The following is a 21049-nucleotide window of genomic DNA, read 5'->3' as shown; positions in this document are numbered from 1 at the left end:
TGTCATACAAACTGATCGAACAAAATTAAGTTCTTGTAGGAAAACTTTTTTATTTACAGAGATATCTTAACTAAGTTCAACATATTATTATTTTCCTAAACAGCGCTATAAACTCCGACGAAATTATTCAGATCGGACTACTATAACATATAGCTGCCATACAAACTGACCGGCAAAATCAAGTGAAAGTTCTTTTTATACCCTTTTATGCAATAAGAAATACAGCTGTGCAGGGTATTAAAGTCTCGTTGCAGCGGAAGTTAACGTTTTTCTTGCTTGTTGTTGTTTTTGTGTGCAAAAGAAGTGAGTTTCAGTTTCAAGTTGGCCGGAAGTGTGCTAGCTGGTGTTAAGGTGCGGCTTAAGTGGCATGCAACTCGAAATGCGTTATGCTGTGTGTGGCAATAAATTCACTAAACTGCTGGCGTGGCGCTGCTTGCATGGCGTAGCGGTAAAAGTTATGTGATAAACCGACAAGTGGCTATAAATGGCTTTAATAAAGCGGCAAGTGAGGAGCGCCAGCGTAGAAAGAGCGCTTGCAATAAGCGGCAGATAAAATCAGCAGATATAAAGAAAATTTATGCCAACGATTTCAAGCAGGCGCCTGCATGTATGCAACGAAAATTTTACATAATACAAAAGGCACACACACACATACATGCAACACTTAACGCCAACGTTTGTGTGCGCTTAAAGCATGAAAGCGGCCATTCTGCTTTTATTTGCCACAATTTACGCACAAATACATTAGCCGCCGGCATATTTTAGTGCGTCAACGAAATAACATTTAGCGCAATTGGCGCTCACTACTCAAATGCGCTCGCTGCGGAGGCAATATTAATTGACAAACATGCTAATGTCATTATTTATTGTGCAGCGCATTTCTTATTTGGCACACACACACCATCAACCACGCTCTCTCTCTCCCTCTGTCTTCCGCTCACTGCTTCACTTTCTTTGTTGCTCTGCGCTTAGGGCGCCACTGTGGCTACGCATTGTCCTAAATACTGTTATGTCTCTGCCTATTAGCACGCAGTGCCGGCTTATCCGTCCGTCCGTTCGTCCGCTGCAAGCTTTGACCATTTATACACTCGAGCGCCCGCTTCCTGTCGCTGCCTTACTTGCTGAAAGCAAAACCCTGCCAACGCAGCGCGGTTGGCCTTAATATGCCATTCAAATGCCTGCCGGCATATTACTCGCCAACACACATACACACTAACACATGCATACACACTGTCTCGTTGTATATTTTATTTCATTACTGGCATGAATTCGAGCGTACATGAGCGTCTTTTGTACTTAGTGAAATCCATCCGCCAGGCATAGCGGCGCGGAAGTGGCACAAATACATAACTACACACATACATATATGTAAACGCATACAAGTATATTTCCTCTACGGCATATCCTGCTTTCTGGCGCAATGTAATTTGTTGCCCGATTCTTTGCGTTTATTCCTTTTATTCACTTTATTCACTTTATACGGCATAATTTCACTTATTCGGCATTCACTTTTATTTTTTTTTCCTTTTTTGTTTGGCTTTATGTAACTTTTCTTTGCTTAAATATTTTCTTTGTTGTTTAGCTTCCCCTTTTTCGTGTTCTCAGCTGTTTGCGCTTTGTGTGTGCGCTTAAAAATTCGGTTAGCGTTTCTTTATGTTATTTGTTACCAATATGTAAACGTGCAACACTTGATGCGAAACGTGCTTTGTTAGTCAACGGCAAACACTCGCTGCGTGCGCACGCCTTTGGGTAGGCTATAATTTTGAAGTCGCATATACGATGAATAAATATGTTTGACAAGGCCGCACATAAATATGATGTCAAGCATAATAAAAAATGTTATTATTTATGTTATTTACTTAAATCAATAATAATTATATTGTATATGAGTTGGAAAATAGTTGTAAACGGCAATCGTTTTCTCCGTTTGAGCAAAAGTATGAGCAATATGAATGATACCTAGTATTGGTTCATCAAAAAAGATGGTAGACCAATCAAATGGTTAAAGAACTGAAAATATTCGACCACAGCATCCGACGCATATTGAAAAATGAGCTCAAGGTCAAGCCTTACAAGTTCCAAAAGGCCCATGATCTCACACCGAAGCTGCAACAATTGAGCAGTTGCTTCGCTTGGCCGAAAGCGGTCAAATTCCAAACATTGTGTTTTCTGGCGAAAAAATTTTTCCAACTGAGCAATTGGTAAACTCTCAAAACGATAGGGTTTACTTAACCGACCGTTCATACGAGAATCTAAGTCATCGGTTGGCCACCAGGAGGCAGCACCCGCCACAAATAATGGTTTGGGCCGCTGTCACCGCAGATGGGCGCTCTCCAACTGTTTTCATTGAGCCTGGCGTCAAAGTAAATGCCAGATATTATTGGGAAATTATTCTGGAGACTGCTTTGAAGCCGTGGGCAAACAAACATTTCGGTCGCAAACCATGGACGTTTCAACAAGACTCAGCACTGTCTCACAAAGCGCGAGTGAACCAAGAATGGCTGAAAAACAACGTTCCGAACTTCATTACGACCACACAATGGCTCTCGAATTCACCAGATGCGAATCCAATTGGATTATTCTCTCTAGGCCATTTTGGAGAGCAAGGTCCAAACTAAAAAATACACCAGTCTCGAGATGCTGAAGAAAGCCATTGTCCGTGAGTTGGCCAAAATACTGACAAGTCACATTCGGGCAGCTTACGATTCGTTTTTTGACCGTCTCAAGGCCGTAGTCAAGTCAAAAGGTCGTTATATCGAGCAAAAGTGAATTGCTTCTGAATTTATAATTATTTTCACACATTTTTTACTTTAAAATAAATAAAAATAATTTTCCAAACCGAATTTATGGCTTTTGGTTACAGTGTTGGACCCTGTACTTCAGTTGATGCCAATCAATGTCATTTTCATGCCAGTAATGGCTGGTTAAAAAACTTTCTTCGAAGAAATTCCCTTCATAATCTATATACTGGAGGAGAAGCAGCCTCAGCAGATGAAAATGCCGCAAGAGAGTTTAAAAAATGTTCCTAGCAACAATCACGTTGGGAGGTTATGAGGCTTACCAAATATTCAATGAAGGTGAGACGGAACTCTTTTCGAAAAATATTACTTTTCGAACTCATATGGCAAAGCTAGAAAAGTCTGCAAAAGGTTTTAAAGCAGTAAAAAAGCGTGCCACTTTATTGTTATGTACCAATGCAACAGGATACAAAATGTTGAAGCCTCTTGTTGTTAACAGAAATCCTAACCCCAGGGCATTTAATTGTCAGTTAGAATGTTTTCTTTTAAATACTGGTATGTATTCTAATTCGGTATCAACAAAACCAAGCTTCCACTGCATTGGATGGCCAATAAAGAGGCTTGGGTCACAGCTTCACTTTTCAAGGACTGGTTCTTAAATTATTTTATGCTTGAGGTGCGAGAGTATAAGCGTTCAAAACAACTACAAGTAGATTTCAAAGTTTTGCTGCTCATCGACAACGCTCCTGGTCAGCCAAAAATTGTTCATTAAAATGTGAAGTTAATGGTTCTTCCGCCGAATACAACATAATTAATTCAACCGTAGAATCAGGGGAACATTGCTGCATTCAAAAGTTATTATGTGAAGCATTTATACGTTTCAACACATAATAAACGAAATTGATACATTAACGGAATGTATGTAATATCTGCACAGAAAGCGTTTGATTTATAGAACTTCCTAGAGCGCATTGCTTCCTCTGTAAGAGAAATTAGGAAAACCACTTTAAATAGGTACTGGAAAAGGCTGTGGGCGGATGTCGCGATAATGGAAACTGAAAATGAGACATTTACATATCGTCACCTGAAATGCAAAATAACGTAACAACATTTTCGGAAATTTACAGTGGCATGAATGAAACACGAAATAAAATGGAACATGAGTGAAACAAAATTTTAATATTGATTAAAACTAGTTTATATTTGATCGGAGAACCAGAAAATGTTGACCATAAGTAATATTATGTATGTAATTTGAAGTAGTGAAGCGTAATCAATAAGACATTCAATTTCGAATTTTTTGATGATACGTTATTTTGCATTTCAGGTGACGATATGCTTATATTTTCCAAGTTTCCCACATGATGAACTTTTCGAAAATGTTTCATTTCTGAAGAAGAGATTTTGCGAAATTTTGACGAAAACGATGGTAATGACACCGAATGAGGAAAGGATAGAACATTCTAGCGATGATGGTCTTAGTAAGACTTTGATCCAAAATGGGTTAAAAATGACGACGAAACTAGAAAATCATTTCCTCAACTTGGACTCAAACATAGAATGGTCTGCAAGATTTTAGCGCCAATTAAATGAAGCTATAGAAAGCTACCGTGAGCTATATGAAGAAGTAAAAGCAAAAAAAGCTTTTTTTTAATCATAAACATGAACTTTGAAATTTATTATTATATTTTTATCATTCCCGGAATATTTTTTGTTTTCATTCTTCACTGTACGAATAGATAGATTTACATATAAAATGAAATATATGTATTTTACTAGTTTGCCATTTTTCGCAAGGATTTTTTTTTAATTGATCTAAACACCGAGTTTTATATGAAAATTTTATTTTTTTTGTTTTTTTGGGTATATTACTGTCCCAGTTAACCGAGATCAAGTGTATAACTAAATTTGAAACGTAACTGTCAAACAGTTAGCATCCAGCGAAAACTTCTTTGCTGGTTCTTTCCAGCCACAACACTTGACATATACTACAACCTTCAACTGGAATTAAGTTTACTTAAAAATGGAAAAGGAATACAGATTTCGATCGGCTACCTCCACTATATGCTATAGTGGTCTGCCCTGAATAATTTTTTCAGATTTTCTAATCTATACCAAATTTCCTCAAGATGTCTTGTCAAAGAAATAAAACCAAAATAATGCCTCCCCTACAAGAACTTGCTTCTCTTAGGTTTAATGTCAGCTATATGCTACAGTGATCCCATATCAGTGGTTAACGTTCGGCTCCTTTGAGAGAGAAGGATACGTGCAGAATTGCATACCGATATTTCAAAAACTGAGAGAATCGTTCGCGGATATACAGACTGACGAACATAAAAACGAACATGACTAAATCGACTCAACTCTCCTTATTGATTATTTGTATATATGTATATTTTGTAAAGTCTCCGACGTTTCCTTCTTGGTATTACACTCTTCGTGACAAACTTAATATACCCTGTTCAGGATGTAATATTATAATTTACTTATGTGGTATTTATTGAAGGATTTGTAGATCAAATTTTTAGCACTTCATGAAATAAACAACTCATAAATTCTGAAGAATTTAAGTATTTCATTTGAGCTTCACTAAACACTGCTTGGTCACTGTTATTAGCCTAATTCTTCGCCATTCCTTGTTTTTTCTTTTAAAGGGCATTGAATAAAATATACAAATCTACATCTACACAAAAATTCTAAGGAACATAAACCTAAGCCAGTGCTAATAGCAGATAAGCGCTCATAAAAAGTGAGATAAGTGCCTAGAATTTTATACAGTAAGAAAGCCTTAGAGCTTAACAGTAAAAGCTTTTGATTTTTTTCTGAACAGGACAAAATAATTACTGATCAAAAACTAAAGTTGATAAAATATTCCTTGAAAAATATTGCATTGTGTAAATCAAATATTAAGATTTTACCCTATACAATTCAATTATCAACAGAGAAACGAACAAGCTTTTAAATAAATAATTTCTTCGGCAGATTAAATCATAGGTTCAGTAAAAATAAATTAATTATTTCCCACAATAGGTGGTTTAGTAGGCTGTACCCTTCATTTTACGCTACGAGTATATGCCATTAGAAATATTATATGTGATTTTGTACCAAGACAAATTATTAGATAGTTTTGTGCTTACTTAACTCAGCATTGTTTGAGCCCTAGTCGAAGATGGACTGCAGCAAAAAGAAAATGCGTCACAATTTCCTTCGATAAAGGTGAGGTGAAAAGGCATATATTTAAAGAAGGGTTTAAATTCTTTTAATGTGCCAGGCAGCAATGTTTAATTTCGGTTTCGTACATTCCATTCCGATAATATCGCTGTTAAAAATGCATCAGGCACTGGAAGTCCAATTGCAAAAATGCTGGGAATCGTCGGGTACAACAGTCGTATGAACACTGTTTCGATTATGCAGAAGCAAAATAAATGTCATAAACGATCGGTTGGAACCATTTAAAGAAGGCTTTTATGCAATCATTTCCTAGTTCGGACTTGGCACCAAGTAATTACTGACTGCTCTTGGCTATGCCGAATGATTTTCTTACTGAGAAAATTTGACTCATGAAAAATTTGCGAAAATCGCCTATCCCTGTGATTTGGCAATAGGATCGAGAGTTTCTATGAGAATGAAGAGCGTGATTTTACCTTCAAATATCAACAATTTTTTGAAACAAATGGTGCATATTTGACATAAATCGGATAATTCAAACTATGACAAATGAAGCTTTCCATTTTATACAAAAATTAATTTTCAATTAGTAGGCTTTATATAAAAAAACTGCTTACAAATGGCTTTTCCAAAAATTACTTCTACTACTCATTTTTCGATAAAACTAAACTGTTACCGTTACTCTCTTTTATACTCATGGATATTGTGGGACAAATTGAATATCAATATGTAAACATGCGTCACCGTTAAATAGAACTACATTACTCTAGCATTGCTAAATTAATGACGAATAATTCTTTAATATTCTTACTGGCAAGTAATCCCTAAGAAATCGGTTAACAGAAAACACAAAAAGACAGAAAAGCTGAAGACATTAATACAAGTATATATGGAAGACTTTGAGCAAAATAGACGGCCTGATTAATCAATATATTTGAGATTCTAGTAAACAAAATAAATAAAATAACACAAAAGTTCATTTTGAAAAGGGATTTTGCGAAAGATTTCATTTTATTGTCGCGAAACTGACCGAAAAATGCAAAGAGTAGTCGGAACTACTCAGCAAGAGCAGATGAGTTTCTTACTATGAGGAATTATTTGGAAATTGGTAAACAAAAAAAGTGAAGAAAGAGTGCTTTTCTTATACAAAATGCGTAAAACGGGTGATCCAAGTAGTGATACTTTTTTCAATAGCATTGTAATAGTATTCAGTATTGTTTGGTATTTCATCATGGAAAGACATATGCCTGAAGAACATGTACAAATCGTTCAACTATTACGATAATTCACGTTCTGTAAGGAATGGCAAAAATTGGACTCAACGGATGGCTCATCTGAGACGTAGCCGCGTCCAACATTTAAAAGAGACAATCTTCAAAAAATAAATGCCAAAGAATGTTCTTTCTAATAACTATAAACTTTCCCCATTAAATTTGAAGTTTCTTTAAAAAGTAGGGAACCTCGAAATGGATCACCCTATATAAAATGTGGAAAAATTAAATTGATAATATAAAGCCACTTGTTTCGACTTATGTAAAATGTATTTCAAAAATAATTATATATTTAGATGAAACTCGATCTTCAGGTAATGTTAAGCATATCCAGGTACAATTATGATGCACTACTTCATTTAAGGACCTACTAGTCTAAAAATTAAAAAAAAAAATCATAATTCGCTAGTTTTGATAGTCAAAAAATTTCTAAACGATTTTTTAAAATTGATATTATTTCCGAAGTTATTGTCTTTTAGTGTAGTTGCAACTGGACCGGTTTAGTACACGACTGTAACAATAAGCAACTGAAGGTAAAAATGTAAACGCATTTTTCTCGAAAGTATTTACTGCTTTCGATGCAGGTGTCACTACCCTACTAACCCTCCTCCCGCCCAACCGATGCGATGGACGCAATCCGCAAGCGGGCGGAATTGGCCAAGTCATAAAAGAAAAAAGCGCTTTACGCGTTGCGATTTTAAGCTACTCAGCTACAGAAGCAAACATTTCAAAAACCAAAATTAAGAATAAGGTTAAAGTAAGTAGATTATTTTTAAATTTTACTTGTTAAGGGTAATAAATAAATTTTAAAGGTAAGGAAGGAGTCTGTTAGATCAAATGTGCTGGAATTAGAATTGAAATCGTGACATATACGGCGGAATGCGTCGTTTAACTCAAAATTTGTTCTAGAAAATTGTTAAAGTAATGGTCTAAGCTGCCTGCTTGAGCGAACGGTGATGTTAAAATTAATATCAGATAACAGAGATGGACTACAGACTGACACATTCACGAGTTTTACAAGAAATATTATACTAATCATTTCCCTACGACTAACGAACGTAGGTAGATTTATAATTATTAAACGATTAGTATACCTAGAATACCAATGTAAATGATTTAAGGCAAGAGGTAAAATTCTTTTTGAATGGTCTCTAACTTTTCCGAATGAACTTGATAACTAGGTTTCCATATCACAGAAGCATACTCCAATAAACATAGAGCTCACCAAAGTTATAAAAAGAGTTTCCATAATAAGCGAATCTCTAAATTCCTTAGACCAACGTTTAACAAAAAATTAAGAACGGCTTTAAATTTAAAAACTATGGTAGTTGCATGAAGATTAAAGTTGAGTTCGTGGTGCATAGTTACTTCCTGTTCAAAAAACTGCAAACTTGCTCCCAACCACAAGGTTTTTTCGTCTGTCATAAATGCTTTACTAACCAAAAATCCAAGATTGCTTCATTTTTCAAATCACCACAAGGGTAGAAATCAAGGCGACGGAGCCACAGGCTTTCTTCGCTCTCTACTTCAAGCACACATAGCTCAATGAAACAAAAAAAGTTACTCCAAAATCAAAAAGCCTCACAGAAATTTTTTCACTTAACTGGAGCCTACAGAAGTAAGTTAAGAAAATGAGCCTCAAAATCTAGTTTTAGTAAGACCAAATACAATGGTGTATACAAATTATAAAAACTCAGCAAATATACCTGCGGTAGACTTATAAAACCTTCAATTTAAAATCGTCATTAAAGTTCTCTATACGCGTTCTTTTACCTTAAAAATCGATAGTTATAATTATATTTACATTTTTTCCTTATTAATTCGCACTTTAAATTTAACATTTAATCATTAAAATATCTGCAAAAAAATAAATCATCTACAAACACCACAACGGCACACCACAAAAAAGAAAAGCGCAGCGTTTATCATTTATTGCACAATTTCCTACTTTCAATTAAATGTAATTAAAAGTAAACATTATCATTCAACTCACCCAATTTGTCCTTTTTCCCTGCAACCGGTCGCAATGCCGTCAACCGGGCAACCAAAGTTCCACGCTGTTGAGGAGACGACCTCACACTTTACAAACGCAGCTGTGCAGGTGGCAACAGCGACAAGCCATTATAATAGCAAAAGTAGCAACAATAACAACAGTAGCGCTGATGACAGTCGGGTGCACGTCAAACGTGTCATAAGAATAATTTGACGCAAATTCATTGAATTGGAAAAAATCGTATGCTACGGCTAAGCCGTTTTTCTCAGAAACGCAAAAAAAAAATCAAATAAAAATAATAACAAATAAAAAGTTATTGCAGCAGGAGATGCTAAGCCGAAGAAGGGGTTGTATAATAAATTTCATATAACATTTCCAAGAAATGCGCTGGGAATTGAGGTGTTTGGGGAAATTTGGAACATTTCAGCAGACATTTGTGGCAGCGAGTGGAAGTGAGTGAGGTGAAGTGGCAAGCTTAATTGCTGCGCAATAACGAGTTTTTGAATAGAGCACACATAGATACATATACTGAAAATCTCGAAATTTTACTGTTATATAAATCTCGTTTGTTTGTTTAATATAATTGAAAATGCGTCTGAAAATATATATGTATGTATTTATATCAAATGCATATTTTCTAATAAATAGCCAGATTTTTGGTTTAAATATTAAGTATCAGGAGGACTTGTATAGCACATGATTAATGTTCGTTGCATTCTCCTTTCTATTCCTTTCCTTCCTGCTTTTCATTTATAATTTTCTTAGTCGCTTGCAACCAGCTAACATATTAGTCAAAATAAAACAATAAATATATAGTATATATATATGTATATATTTCATATCTATACAATATCTCGACTTGCTTATGAAATTATGGATTTTTGGATTTTCATCCGTAATAAATGATCACCATGTCGTATGAGTAACCTTAAACGATTCATAAGCAGCCAATTAGTCGCAGCAATTACGTAGCTTAAATGCTCAGAATGTTCAGCAAGCGTACGCTGTGGCAATATAATAGCTGCCCTAATTGCGCAATGAAGTAGAATATTTATGCGCTCCAAGAAATACGCTGTAATTCGAACAACTTTGGTATATATTTAGGGGAGGCAGACAAGAGGTTCATTCAACAAATACATATGAAAACAAGACAAAATGTCAACTTTGGTTGCACCGAAGCTGTGATACTCTTCACATGTGCATTTCTTTGTATAAAAGGTTATAAGAAGATCTTGATCCTTGAGCTTGATTCTGATCGTTCAGTTTGTATGGCAGCTATATGTCGCTTGAACAGTTTGTACACCAAATTTCGTGAATCTACATATATATTTCAATGAAAAAGTTCTCCATACAAAGACGTGACTTTGATCGTTCAGTTTGTATGGCAGCTATATGCCGTTGTGATCCGATATCTACGGTTTCAAGAAATTAGCAGCTGCTTGAGGAGGAAAGCACGTTTGCGAAATTTTTGAACGATATCTCAAAAGCTAAGGGATATGCTCGTTTATATACAGACAGACAGACGATCATGCCTAAATTGATGCAGCTCATCATGTTGATCATTTATTTCCCCTAGAGGTTTTCTGCTGGGGTTACAAACTTCGTGGAAAAACTTAACTTGTTCTGGGCATAAATGTGACTTTGCGAGATTTATCGGCTACAAAAGTTCTAATATTGATTTGGGTTTCCATTTTGAATTTATTGAAGTCATTGAGAAATTATTAATATCTTTCTAATTGGATTGGATATTTTGACTAACTCAAGCAACGCTGAGAAGTTGATAAATAGTTTTGTCAAAAGAAATAATACTATTTTATATAATTTTATAGAAAACAGAGTTCAACAAAGTATGAAGAGAACTGTGAATGCAAGAAAATGCAAGGAAACTCATCAAATTTTAAAGTTTTACCGTTTCTTGTTTTTAATTATTTCCTTTCAACTTCTCATGTGAATAATATCTGGCCGAAAAGATAGAAAAATATGATTTTCGCACTTTTAACTTCTTGTACTCGATTTTTAGGACCAATTATAGAACCGTAGTAGTGCCGGATTCACAACTTATATCGTAACAACCTCCTTCTTCACCAAAAATTAAAAAAAAATCTAATCAGTGAACTCCTACAATGGCATATTAAATCAAATGAAAAAACGTCTTTCAAGTTTCTACTAAGCATATGAGTCCCAAATTGCAGAAGATCGCATATTAGCTGCGAGTCCTGAAACTTCACATTAACAAATATAAAGTAGTAATTAAAGAATAAAATTATTCATGAGACTATAATACGCATTTAGTTTAAGGCAAAAATTACGACAATTTTTCTCTACTATTCAAATTAAAAAAAAATAACAGTAAACTCGTTCCACTATAAGCATGCTTGTATGTCTGCTGTTATGTGCGTCATTTTCCCTCAAAAGGCGCCAATAGAAATTAGATCAAGAAAAAGTCGAATTGAATCAATGCTTTTCGAGTGCAAAGTAAATATAAGTTTAAGTAATCGAATAAAACGCAATTGGAGCAGTAGCAGCGCCGAGAGAGCGAGGGTGGGCAGAAAAAAATTTGAAGTACTTGAAAGGAAAAAGTTTGAAGCGCTTAATAGCGGAAAATTGCGCAGCATAGGCGCCTACTTTTACACACTACTGTTGTTAAGTCTACGCGCTGCTCTATAACGGCAATAGGTGCTGTTGACGCGAACGTTGCGGCTGTTACTGGCGACGCTCAACGTCTACACACAGATGACAGAGCATTTATTTTCTATTTTTGGTTGGTTTGTATTTTGTTTGCTTTATTTATTTGTCTTTTTTATTTTTATATTTTTATTTGTTTCTAATTTTATTATTATTATTATTATTATTATTATTATTATTATTATTATTATTATTATTATTATTATTATTATTATTATTATTATTATTATTATTATTATTATTTTTTTATAATTTTATTTTTTCATTTTTCTATTTTTTTTTATTTTATTTATTTTGTTTTTGTATATTTTCTTAAAGCAAACCACCGTTAAGCGTCGCCACTTCCATAATACATATTAAATTACGTCGATTGACAGTCAAGTGTCTTTGACATCAAACACCAACAAAATTATAGCACGCGCTCATACGCTCGCAAACACAAATTACATTACAGTTTTGAGCGCACGCTGAAAATCTGATAAAAGTCGTTGTCCCTTGCGTATCGAAGGCATTTAGCGCAATAAAAGGCGACACAACAACACAAATCAATGAGAAGTGTGTCAAGCGGCACATAAAAATTATGCGAATTGAGGCTATTGAGGCACAGAAGTTGTTGTTGTACACAAATAACTGTTATGCGCTTTATGCTTTTCAAAACTCACATTTTACCGCTTTAAAAATACACAAACAAATTGCAGTACTATTTCCTATACAATTTCTGACATTTATTTATTTTCACTTTAAAATTTTCCCAAACACAGTTAGCATTCAATTTGTTACGCAAAGAGTCCTTTGCCATTTGTTGTTATTTTTATTGCTTCTATTTTTCCACTATTGATTTCTATAAGCACACACAATTTCTACTATGAGTATCGTTTTCCTTTTCGCATTGCACACTTTTTAAACACGACACTTTAATACACACACTTTTACACACTAACAAACATATACGAGAAGAGTTTAAAGCACAAATAAATTCATTTCTTTTACTTTCAACAAATTCGCTTCTAAGCTGGCTTTTTATCCGTTCCAAACAAGCGTCAACGACGAGCTCCTGCGACAAACTGAACTCAATACGCGGCACTAAATAACAGATGAACCTCAATACACGAGTATATGCTTGACACTCTGGCAATGACAGTGGACGCAGCGCAAGGCGAGTGGTATGCAAAACAACAACATAACTACCCCACATAACTCTGACAGTCGACAGTGTGTCTGTGTTTATTGTTGCTTTTTGTGTTTTGCAATTTGCTTTTCATTTTTCCATAACAACACAATTACACGAGTGAGCAACTGAGCGCCAACAAACAGCGCCAATGCATATACTCGTATCAGCGACACGAGTGCACGAAAGCAACAAACTCAAAAGCATAACAAAGCGCACAGCCACTGAAACTTGAATGGACATGAATTGTATACTTCAATGAGTGAGCGCAGCAAAGCAGTAACAACTCTGCCAACATTGAACATAACTACATGTGTTGTTGTATAGTGCTATGTAAAGTAGCATTGTGCTGGCTGCTCTCAGGATTTTCATTTTGACTTGCTCCACTTGTTTTGATTGTGTTTGCAGTTGCTTTTGCGCGCTCGTATTTCATTTGCTTTATGTTTTACAAAGCGATACTTGGAATCAGCCCTCGTAGTATTTTTGTGGACACGACAAGGTTTATGTAAACACTTTTTACTTGCCGGTCGGCTGTTTTTTGTTTACTTACACACGGTAAGGCCATGTGCATAGTGGAGTCAAATTGAGCAAATTGAGTTGATGTTAAAAAAAAATAATTAAAATGTTTTTAATCAATTTAGAATTTAATCAATTTAGAATGTTTTTTTTATTTTTATTTGGAATTTTATTTTTTAATCTATTTAGAATAAACTAAAACAATTCAATCGTTTTAGAATTTTAAATTGAAGCAATATATGGGAAAATTATTATTGAAAAATGTTTTAGATGAAGCATAAATTTAGGCATCAAAATAGTAAATAGTAATATCATGGCCGAAACGGTCTTCATTGATGGTTACGTTTAAACATCATTTTTGAAGAAATATGGACCGATGATTCCACCATTTTTTAGATGAAATGGCAGCTAACTAATCTCTTCAAGTTTACTCTTCGTCACAATCAATCATCAATTTGCTTAAAATGGCTTCTAAGCAGCAACAACTCCGCGACCGCATTTAACATGTTTATAGGAAACAAAAACATTGAGTCCAATTTGAAGACACCGTTCTACAATAAGAATAGCGTAAATAAAAAGGAATCCTTTTAAGGGCTTGAATCGGATCGGCCATTTTGTTTATAAGGCCTCTTAACCAGCATATGTATTCCCACTGGTTTATCGGCGGATGCTCTCTCTCCGAAAAGTACATAGATTATCTGCTCCAGAAGTGTTCTTTCAATAAACCATTGATTGATGTGCTGACTACATGACGTCAGGCCAAAGTGCTGTTGCCGAAAACAAATTCAATTTTTATTATAGCGATTATCATGAGAATAAACTTTATGCCATTGCGCACCAGGGAGAAACATCATCATCTTATACATAAGCGGAATGTTGTCTCCCCTTATTGCCCAGCTTACCAGCTTTGGAGTGACCTGTCGCAGCCAGGTAGTGGAGCTCTCGTCCTTTCCTCCACATGCAGCATGCGACTTGGACCCCAGAGGACGCCGCGTTCCAGAGCCCCTGAACACCTCTTTCATCATCATGCTTTGGCATATTCCTCAAACAGCATTCGCTCCTCTGGCGAAAGGACATCAAGAAAGCTAAACCTCCGTTTGGCTCCTGTACACCCCTTGCCTGCAGCGACGCTGATGTTCTTGCCCTTATCGTCGTCTATTGTCGTTCTTTGAGTGCGTTGCCTTGTTTTGCTCTTTTCGTTTGTTGTGGTTTGGTTTTTGTGATCGGTCATCTTTCTCTCATGGTGAGCTGTCGAGTCTACGTTTTTATAGGGGAACGTGAAGGTCCGCCACTCCAGGGTCTCATGAAGCGGTAAGGCCACTGTTACTTCCTATTTCTTCCCAGTGTTGGGAGGCTCCGTTCGAATACAGCCGAATTAACCTTCTTCTTCTTTTTCTTAATTGGCGTAGACACCGCTTACGCGATTATAGCCGAGTTAACAACAGCGCGCCAGTCGTGTCTTCTTTTCGCTACATGGCGCCAATTGGATATTCCAAGCGAAGCCAGGTCCTTCTCCACTTGGTCCTTCTCCACTTAGTCCTTCCAACGGAGTGGAGGTTTTCCTCTTCCTCTGCTTCCCCCGGCGGGTACTGCTTCGAATACTTTCAGAGCTGGAGTGTTTTCGTCCATCCGGACAGCATGACCTAGCCAGCGTAGCCGCTGTCTTTTACTTCGCTGAACTATGCCAATGTCGTCGTATATCTCGTACAGCTCATCGTTTCATCGAATGCGATATTCGCCGTGGCCAACGTGCAAGGGACCATAAATCTTTCGCAGAACTTTTCTCTCGAAAACTCGTAACGTCGACTCATCGGTTGCTGTCATCGTCCAAGCCTCTGCACCATATAGCAGGACGGGAATTATGAGCGACTTATAGAGTTTGGCTTTTGTTCGTCGAGAGAGGACTTTACTTTTCAATTGCCTACTCAGTCCGAAGTAGCACCTGTTGGCTAGAGCAATCCTGCGTTGGATTTCCAGGCTGATATTTTTGTTGTTGGCCGAATTAACCTTCTGGCTGAAAATCATCCAATGAGCACGGGTGTCACATAACACCCTGAATTAGGAGGTGGTAGCTCTTGGTCGCCGCATGCAGCTACTGACAAACCGCAAGAGTAATACCATGCAGCATCGCTCATATTGTTTGGGAGATGCCGTGAATGCCTTGCAGCTAAGCCCATACAACACGACAAGGTGCCTACCATTCGCAAAAATGCCTAGCTCTTTCACAAACCCGACATAGAGCTCTTGGAATCCATCAGGAAGCAAATATTTAATGAATGTCCACAAAAAGCATAATGAATATAAGCAGAAACTGCTTGAACGTAAAGGTAAGACGAGATAGCAAGATTATAAAGGTTCTACGATAGCGCTTAAAAATAGAGCCCAGACTGGTAGTACCCCTAATTACCCAGCTACCAAAGTAATTTATTCCAATTATTGTTCGAACCGCAAAACTTTAGAGAGTAAGACAACTGAAATATTTCTTGAGAGTATATTTGATTTCTTTACTATAAAATTAATTATTGTTACCATTAAATTTTTAGTACCAGACTTTAGCATTATACATAAGTATATCCGTAACAATTTCGTTGTCCTTTTTTGAAGCACAAGACGGAACATGTAATCGCAATTACAACTTTGATACAAAGTAACAAATGCAAACAGGAGAGTAAGCTTCAAAACACACAAAAAATTCTTACTGAAGGGCATGAGGAGCATGTAGGGCAAGATGGTCATAGTTTGCACTGTTTACGAATGTTACACATACATACATATGTATTTGAATACTTTGTTTACAATTGCTACAATGTAAAGATTTTACTTATTAATGTAAAGCGAGTGTAATGGTAATTGTAAGAAAAACACGTGTTCCCGGTAAAAACATACAACAAAGGTGTATATTAGATAAAAAGGTAAATAATAGTAGATAACGGTATATAATGGTATATAAAGGGCATATAAGATGTTAACATATGTGTTGACAGGCACGAGTGCGCAAAAGCACGAGAGCGCCAAAATACTGAGGGAGAGAGCTAGTTGCTATGCATGTAAAGCGAGTTTTGCGAGAGAAAGAGAAAGAGAGAAAACCATGAAAAGAGCGCAGAAATGTTATAAATAAGTAATTTAATTTATAAAATTAACTTATATTATAGAAAACAAATTTAAAATTATATAATATGAAATAAAAAATAAAATTTATTTAAACAAATTTATAACAGATATTTTTCTTCCTCTCACTCTCTCTCTCTCTCAAAAATGCTAATGTTAGGCATACTCAAAAACCGCATATACACTCCAACTCATACCAAAAAAGCCGCGCTCTGCGTTCATTTCTATTGATTTTCCTCTTGACCAAGTTTTGGATGAATTCGCGTTTTTTTCCTGTGCTCTCGTTCAATAAACTGTGTTAAATGTTTATCAATAGCTGTGTGTATAGACATGTACGGCAGTATTTTTTGGTGTAATAAGCGTGAATAATATATCTGTACATATGGCTTATGTATAATCCTACCCCATATACAGACTTATGATACATACAAACATATACCTTTGCTTCCTGCAGGACTCTCACTGCTGTTATCGCTCACTCACACCACCATTCGCCGCCGTGTCTACGACTTGCCTTCGATTGAAGTTACATATTTGCTGTCAATTGAATAAAGTCATTAAAAATGTGAAGTATTTTCTTTGTATTGCCGCAGCTTAGGAAAAATAAAAATCCGAGGGCAAATTGCCTAATGTAATGTGAAAAGAAAAATGCCATGAAAGCTTATCGGCAATGTCATAGTCATGTCCTAGTTCACACCCCCCATGGAGTGTGAGGAGGCGTAGACCAATGCTTATATTAAAAGTCAGTAAATTGTAAACGCCGACATTGTTATTATGTCAGCGGCTAAGCAGCACACACTAGTGTCTAGTTATACATACACATGTATGTATGTGTTTGTGTGTTAAGTATTCGCACTCTTGAAGTTGAATGACATCGCAAAGTGGGTGCTTGCGCCGCTACTTATGCTGCCTGTGAGTAGCTGTGTACTTTTGGACGTTTTGTTTCTATTTATTTGCGTTTTGTTGTTGTTGTTCTTTGCTTTTCGCCACTTAATTTCCTTTTTCGGCACTTTTGTAACGAGTGTGTATTTGCGAGTGTGTATTTGTGCGCTTATATATATGTATTTATGCGCCGCGCGCTTGTGTTGGACCAACAAACAGCTGTTTCGCCTTTTACTTTGTGTTTTCATAATTTTTCGAGCGCCCTTACAATTTTTGTTATTGTAATTAGTTTGTATAAACGCAGAAATGCTTATATTAAAAGGCAGCTGCTAATAATGAATTCATAACGTAGCTGTTGTTGCTGTTTTTGTTTTTCGGCGAAATCTTTCTTTCTAATTGGTAGTGTGCAGTGGTCGACTAAGCAGCTACAGTTATTTTTAGAACGCTTTTGAAGTTACATAGTAGAAAATCATGAAGGGCTTAATGACATCTGAAGGAAGGGCAATTAGAAGTTCGCAGTATAAATTATGGAGAATTAACTTGGCGCAATCTAACAGAACTTTTCTTACTTAATTAAGTTTAAGTTAACTTGACTTAACATAACTTAACAAAGCACAAATTAACTTTACTTGAACTAACTTAACTTAACATAACTTAACTTCAATAAATTTAAGTTAACACCAAATTTAACTTGAATTTACTTAACTTAACTTAACCTAACTTAAATTAACAAAGCACAAATTAACTTTACTTGAACTAACTTAACTCAACATAACTTAACTTCAATAAATTTAAGTTAACACCAAATTTAACTTGAATTTACTTAACTTAACCTAACTTAAATTAACTTAACTTCAATAAATTTAACTCAACTTATCTTGAATTTACTTAACACCAAATTTAACTTGAATTTACTTAACTTAACTTAACCTAACTTAAATTAACATAGCACAACTAAACTTCAATAAATTTAACTCAACTTATGTATAAGGAATTAACTTAGCATAGCTTAACTTACCTAACCTTAACATGAGTTTACTTAATTTAACTTAACTTAACCTAACTTAACTTAAGATAGCAAAACTTAACCCAATTTAACTTAGTATAACTTAACTTAACATAACTTAACTTGAATTTACTTAACTTAACTTAACTTAATTTAACTTAACTTTACTAAACACAACTTAACTTGACTAAATTTTATTCAACTATTATATAACTTAACTTAACATAACTTAACTTGAATGTACTTAACTTAACTTAACTTAATTTTACTTAACTTTACTAAACATAACTTAACTTCACTAAATTTTATTCAACTTAACACTTAGCTAAAATTAACTTGAACTTACTTAACTTAACCCAACTTAATGTAACATAGCATAACTTAGCTTAACTTAATCAACTTTACATAACGGAACTTAACATTGAACTTGATTTATTGAATGCATATTGCGCACTCCTACTAAATAAAAAATTTAACTTCAAGGTTCGACTTTGAAAAATAACTAAATGAGCGTTAAGCCTTAAAAATTACATTATTTATATTATATAATAATATTATTATTTTATTATATATTTTTGGTTATGGTACATATACTTATAACTTATTTTTAGTGCTCAATATTAAAATAAATAACCTTCCTTTACTTAATTTTATCCAAGTTTTCTTGAATACCGTGAATATCGTTATGGGTGCACCCTTGCGTATGATAAGTATTAATTAGGCTTAATAAGTTACTCATACGACATGCCGAATTATATGGGGAAATATGTATAGTATAATAGTTAGTAATATAATAGCAAATATATATTGTAAGGACAACAAACAAATATATTTTGATAAATAGTAAATGAAGATGAAATGCGTAAATTGAAAGACTTTTTACATTTGGTTGTGTTATTATAGGTAAAAAAATGTATTTTTTTAAATTGCAAGAAGTAATTTATAGTTTTTTACCCAGTCTAAGTATATATATTTATTTAGTAGTTCCATAATTTTTATATCAATTTTTTATGAAGTGTATAATGCTATTTCAGTATATGAAGTACAATTTCGCATAGTGCATAGCATACATTTAGGAGCTCAGAAATTTAATTTATTTTACTATGATCAAATAGGTCAAGGCAACTCGTGTCAGCAGTATTTAGCGTAACACCAATAAGTATAATAACAGTGTCAAGCAAAAAAGTCATCCAAACATACACACATATGTGTAGTATGTACAAATATATGCAGAATAAATAAAAAACATAAAAAACTTTAATTATATCCGCTTCAATGAACTTACTAAATCATTTAAAGGACATACACAGATACACAGATAAAGAAAAGAAAAAAATATATATGCATACATAAAAGAATTGCTAATGATATGCTCGTCAAAGATTTTGAATAATTTTATATTTCATTTTTTTGTACTCATTTGAAAACATTACTAATATGAGGTTAAGCTAAATTCACTTGATTGTAGAATTACGAATTTAATTGCACTTTACACACAGTGTTTGTACTTTCCACAAATCGGCCCATAATTTGTGAGCATTTACTATCAAATTAGCTATAAGTTTTACAATTTCGGTAACAGATTTGATAAAAACTATTTCACTTTTAATAAGCAGTTGAAATATAGGTTTTTTTACTTATGAACTAGTTATATAATTTCAAGATTCATTCATAAGCATAGACTTTAACAACGAAAATTGAAAAAATCTTACAAAACTGTATAATAGTTGACAACTGCCATAAATATAGTCGTGCCTTATGTACACATTTTGATTAGTAATTCTTAGTTATTAAATTTCATTTATTACAATTGGATATATATATTTCAAAAACAAAAACATTAACTGAAGATTATATTTTCCAAAACAATTCACTTGACCTAGCCCACGAAAAAATTATTAAAAACGTTTAAAAATAGAAATGTTTTCTCCAACAAATGTAAATGTGCCCCAAAGCCATAACATCCTATACAACTCATTTCTTATAGTATAAAAGATTGTACAAAATTCTTATTTTCATTAGTGGTCCGATCTGATAAATTTGTTGGAGATTGCAGCGCTGCTTTGCATAATTACCCATGCAGAATTTTGTGAAGCTAATTTCTCAAATAAAAAAGTTTTCCATACAAGCACTTGAAATTGATCGATCAGTTTGTATGGCAGCTTAATTCCACAGTAACCAGATGTGAATAATTTGCTCGGAGATTATAGGCTTGACTTGACTTAACTTGAACTTAATCATATATATACATATACATGCATACATACACTTTATAGAGTCTACGGCATTTTCTTTTGGCTGCTACAAACTGCGTGGCAAACTGTTCAGGGTATAAAAATAACTAAAATATAATTGACAATATTTACAATAACAAATATATGTATATGCTTTGGAATTATAAATTATTAGGCGCAAAATATTGTGTTATGGCAAAAATTAATATAATGATAATCATAGATTAATAATAATTAATTATAAATAAACATAGCCTACTATAGATACATATATTAGAGG

At 34.5% G+C, this 21049-nt stretch overlaps 1 pseudogene; it reads left to right on the top strand.

Annotated features, from left to right (window-relative positions):
* Positions 1 to 3654: 3654 nt before the first annotated feature.
* On the top strand, positions 3655 to 6132 carry LOC126754407 (uncharacterized; annotated as a pseudogene).
* Positions 6133 to 21049: the final 14917 nt, after the last annotated feature.

Source organism: Bactrocera neohumeralis, chromosome 4 (genome assembly GCF_024586455.1).
Source record: "Bactrocera neohumeralis isolate Rockhampton chromosome 4, APGP_CSIRO_Bneo_wtdbg2-racon-allhic-juicebox.fasta_v2, whole genome shotgun sequence".
NCBI lineage: Eukaryota > Metazoa > Arthropoda > Insecta > Diptera > Tephritidae > Bactrocera > Bactrocera neohumeralis.
This window is presented reverse-complemented; position numbering and strand designations above follow the sequence as displayed.